This window comes from Danio rerio, chromosome 23, assembly GCF_049306965.1.
Source record: "Danio rerio strain Tuebingen ecotype United States chromosome 23, GRCz12tu, whole genome shotgun sequence".
In the NCBI taxonomy this organism is placed as follows: domain Eukaryota; kingdom Metazoa; phylum Chordata; class Actinopteri; order Cypriniformes; family Danionidae; genus Danio; species Danio rerio.
Genome location: NC_133198.1, coordinates 7215759 through 7221403, shown reverse-complemented (window position 1 = coordinate 7221403; position 5645 = coordinate 7215759). Strand labels below are relative to the sequence as shown.

Sequence of the window (5645 nt, the reverse complement as noted above, 5' to 3'; positions counted from 1 at the left end):
GGAGTAATACACAAAGGGTAAAGAGGCTGTACAGATGCTGATATTACTTAAATATAACAAAGCTATCAGCCTGATTCGAGATTCAATCAGATTCGAGATTCAGAAAGAACTGTTGTATAAATATTATATATATATATATATATATATATATATATATATATATATATATATATATATATATATATATATATATATATATATATATATATATATGATTATTATTATTATTATATAATATTGATTATAACATATTATTGGAATACATTATTGTTATTAAACATTAGAATTAAGTGGTATTTAATTAACATTTCAATTAAAACATTTTGTTAATATCTTAATTAAAATATTAATTATTAAACATTTTAATTAACATTTTTTCTAATAACTCTATTTCGTTAAACTCCGAACAGCTTTTTTTTTTGCATCAATCCTATAACTGCTCTGGGACAGGAGTGTCACCCACAGATCCAGTTTCAGCTGAAAAGTGCAAATTTGTGCATGAGCGAGTGCTGAATTCCGCACCGCAGCACATATAGCTTTAAGATGGAGCCATAAAATACAAATTAAAGACTTCCCCTAACCTGCAGTATAGCTGTACTCAGTATTGGACAGCCCTGCTCTATGCTTATTTCTCTGCACTGGAGTACAAATCTGTGCTGCTTTACTTGCAAACATCTAGTAAATGTTATATTTTAAAGCAAAAACTCAATCCGCTCAACTGTCCTGTTCTTCCTCTACAGGTTCTGCTCTCGTCCTGCATTTGAGACTCTGGTCTCCCCCTAAAATGCTTTGCTAAAGCTGGTAAAATGGAACCAAATCAACTGTTTTATGGATTTGGTCCCCTTCAACCAGCTGTAGCTGTGCATTGATCACCCCGTGGAGCTCTGATGAAGAAAGCACAATATTTGCTCTGTCTGGATCACAACGCAAGACCGACTGTTGAATGAATGTCCCTTTAAGCACTAATATCATGATTAAACACTCTTTGTCCTCTTAAGACCCAGGTGAGTATTATATATGTCATGTCACATTTTTTATTTATGAGCTATAATTGTTGATTATGTATTCGAGCCAAATCACTATCATTGGAAAGAGGGCTCTGGGCTCTTTATGGCCTGCCATTGATTTCTTGTCTCTGGGCTGAAAGAGTGAGAGCGCGGGATGAGCCAGGTTGGATGGATGTAGGGAACGAGGGAGGGGTGTGTGCGTGCGTGTGCGTGTCAAAGCTGTTGAATAAGTAAAACAGTCGTTCCTTTTCTCTCTCTCTCTCTTGCTTCTACACTTGTCGTGATTCTTAATGCACATGCTTGATCAATAAAGCTCATCCTGAAGTTCATAAACTGCTGAAGTGGTTTTTGCTTTTGAAGTGAAACAGACTATTCAGCTGGAAATAATGCAGGGTGGGGACGTGATTTCATCCATTGGGATTTGATTGGACTGAAACGCACTACACTATACAATATTATTGGATAGTGGTGTTTTCCAATGGTCACAAAAGTCATTTAAGGTGTGATATTTTGTTGTTACATTAACAGGTTGTAATTTACTTTGGTGCATTTTGATTACAAGAATGAATTCAAGATTGGGAAGCAGAAAAGTCACGATCCTTATGCACATCTTGTCAGGGACACATGGCGCTGTGATTGCTAGTAAATCGCCAGAGGGCGCTCTCGAGCAGAAACTGCAAATGTGTCACAAAGAAGAGACATAGGAAATCAAGCTGAGCAGAGGATTTAACTGCTTTCATTGATTAACAAATGACTAATAAACACACAACTAAAGAATCGTCTCACTGAAGAATTTATTTCAGACACTCAATTAAAGTTATAAGGTGAGTTTGGAGTAAAAAATTTGGTAACACTTTATAATAACTACACACTATGAATCATTTACTAAGCGTTAGCATCTAGTGAATTCATTATTTGTTAAGCATTAACTCTACATTAATAAACATTAATAAGCAGTTTATAACAGCAGATACAAAGGCTGTATTCTTGACTTATAAGCACCTATATAATGTGTTTAATAATTGTATTTTAATACTTAGTTAATGATTTATTTTTCATAACTATATTAAGTATTGCATTATTTACAAACCATTTGTTTTTAAGAGTAGTAGAGGGTTTTAGGATAATTCGGAATGAGTTAGTAAATGATTAATAAACTATTGAAATCAACATTTGTATGTCTTATTATTCAGGCATTTACTAATAATTAACTAATATGTTAATAAATGCTTTATTAACTCAACTTTACGCAGTTTTGTGACCTAATCTAAAGTGAGGACTATTTATGCTTTATAAATCCCTTATAAATGACTATTAAAGGTTCAGAATCAAATGAACAATAATATTTGCAATCTTTTCTAAAAAAAAAAAAAGTAAAATTACTGTAAAGTCTAATCATTGCCAAATAACAGGAGTGTCAAAATACGACATAAAACTGGATAAAACAACAACAACAACAATATAATAATTGAACAATATAATAAGATGCAATGTTTAAACTCTACAGTGATTTTATTTTAGATAAGGTTGCAAAGATTTATTTTTCATTTGAAGTACAGTTTCATTTGTGCATCTTTAAATGAATAGGAATGAATAATATCATTTTTCCTGTTTAGAATAATACTGAGCCTTTATTTGTCATTTATAAGGGATTTATAAAGCATGAATAGTCCTCACTTTAGATTAGGTCACAAAACTGAATGAAGTTGAGTTAAAAAAAAAGCATTTAATAACATAGATAGTAACCATTAATAAATGCCTGAATAATAATACATATAAACATTGATTTCAATAGTTTATTAATCATTTATTAACTCATTCTGAATGATCCTAAAAACCCTCAACAACTCTTAAATACAAATGGTTTGTAAATAATGCAATACTTAATTAAGTAATGAAAAATAAATCATTAACAAAGTATAAAAATACAATTATTAAACACATTATAAATATGTTTGTAAGTCAAGAATAGAGCACTTGTAGCTGCAGTTATAAACTGCTTACTAACACTTATTAATGGAGATCTAATGCTTAACAGATAATGAATTCACTATTTGCTAACGCTTAGCAAATTTTTTGGTAACACTTTATAATAACTACACACTATAAATCATTTGTTATTTACCACTAATTAGCACTTCTTGTGTGTACTTGTTTTTGAAGTGAAACAGACTATTCATCTGGAAATAATGTAGGGTGGGGACGTGATTTCATCCATTGGGATTTGATTAGACTAAACGCACTACACTATACGATATCATTGGCTAGTGGTGTTTTCCTCTGTTCACATGGCCGAAAAGTCATTTCAGGTGGGAGGTTTTATTGTTACATATAAAGATTGGAGTTCGATTTAGGTGTGTTTGATTACTCAAAATGATGTCAAGATCACAATGAAGCAACAGCTGCGATTCTCATGCACATCTTATCTGGAAAACATGGCGCTGTGATTACTAGTATCTTCTCCAAAAGCCAGAGGGCGCTCTTGAGCAGAAACTGCAAATATGTCACAAAGAAGAGACATGGGAAATCAAGCTGAGCAGAGGATTTAACTGCTTTTATTGATTATCAAATGACTAATAAACACACAACTACAGAATCGTCTCACTGAAGAATTTATTTCAGACACTCTGTTAGAGTTATAAGGTGAGTTTGGAGTAAAAATTTATGCTATTTACCACTAATTAGCAATTCTTGTGTGTATTTGCTTATGAAGTGAAACAGACTATTCAGCTGGAAATAATGTAGGGTGGGGACGTGATTTCATCCATTGGGATTTGATTAGACTAAACGCACTACACTATACGATATCATTGGCTAGTGGTGTTTTCTTCTGTTCACATGGCCGAAAAGTCATTTCAGGTGGGAGGTTTTATTGTTACATATAAAGATTGTAGTTCGATTTAGGTGTGTTTGATTACTCAAAATGATGTCAAGATCACAATGAAGCAAAAGCTGCGATTCTCATGCACATCTTATCTGGAAAACATGGCTGTGATTACTAGTATCTCCTCCAAAAGCCAGAGGGCGCTCTTCAGCAGAAACTGCAAATATGTCACAAAGAAGAGACATGGGAAATCAAGCTGAGCAGAGGATTTAACTGCTTTTATTGATTATCAAATGACTAATAAACACACAACTACAGAATCGTCTCACTGAAGGATTTATTTCAGACACTTGACTAAAATTATGAGAAGAGTTTGGAGTAAAAATGTATGTTATTTACCACTAATTAGCACTTCTTGTGTGTACTTGTTTTTGAAGTGAAACGGACTATTCAGCTGGAAATAATGCAGGGTGGGGACGTGATTTCATCCATTGGGATTTGATTAGACTGAAACGCACTACACTATACAATATTATTGGCTAGTGGTGTTTTCCTTTGTTCACATGACCGAAAAGTCATTTCAGGTGGGAGGTTTTATTGTTACATTAACAGATTGTAGCTCGATTTAGGTGATATCAAGATCACAATAAAGCAAAAGCTGCGATTCTCATGCACATCTTGTCTGGAAAACATGGCTGTAATTACTAGTATATCTCCCTCAAAAGCCAGAGGGCGCTCTTGAGCAGAAACTGCAAATATGTCACAAAGAAGAGATACAGAAAATCAAAGACTGTTTCTCAATTCCAAGAACATAGAGAACGCACTTGCGTTCTTGTGAAGACCAGTCTTGCCAGGTCTACTCGCAAGACTGAACTCGGGAGACCTCAAGAACAGAGAGCGTGTCTTGTGAGAAATGAGATGCTGCGTTCTTCCTGATGGTCACATGACATTCACGCAATTTTAATGCAAAATGATTTAAACATTAAAGCCTTCATACAACAATTTATTGTTTTTCCCCTTATCAAAATATATGCTATGCATAAAGACTTTACAAATATATGTTGCACAATATAAATAAAACTGATTTAATATGAATTTCAGCAAATAAACACCCTTAATGTGTTTATTTCTTTATTAAGATGTTCATGGTAATGTTTAAATTCACCATTTCATTCAGGGAAACTCTTTAGGTAATTAAGTGATACCTCTGAACTTTAATAATGAACCTATATACAATGCTGCACTTCCCACTTCTAGTAGCAATGACTTCTGGGACTTCTCGAGCGAGTTCGGTGCTCAAATCTGCATTGGTGCATCCTTGATATCAAGAACAAATCCGGGAAGTTTTACGCATCCTCCGTTCTTGCAGTCTTGAGTATTGGAACTGAACTTTGGCAGTTGATGATGACGTTACACGAAAACACGAGGACGCAAGATCGCTGAAGAACACATACTGAGAAACAGCCAAACTGAGAAGAGGATTTAACTGCTCTTATTTATCAAGCATGAATAAAAAACACAAAACTATGGAATCCTGTCAATGAAGGCTTTATTTCAGACTCTCAACTGTTACTATAGTTATGAGGTGAGTTTATTTAAGTTATTAAATGTGGTTTTTTCCAGCCTGATCTCACGAGGAAACACAAGTATTTTACGTTTTGCCAGTCTAGTGGCTAATTTGTACAATTTCAATCATACAAAAATGTACTATTTTAAAAAGGAGGTGTGGCACCTAACCCCACCCCTAACCCCAACCGTCATCGGGTGATGAGCAAATCGTACTAAATAGTATGAATTAGATCGTACAAATTCAT

General features: G+C 33.8%; 1 non-coding gene across 1 annotated transcript; it reads left to right on the top strand.

The window, feature by feature from the left end:
* Positions 1 to 783: 783 nt before the first annotated feature.
* On the top strand, positions 784 to 867 carry mir133a-2 (microRNA 133a-2). The gene has a single exon (NR_030082.1). It is a non-coding gene; the product is annotated as a microRNA 133a-2 (primary transcript).
* The last annotated feature ends 4778 nt before the right edge of the window (positions 868 to 5645 follow it).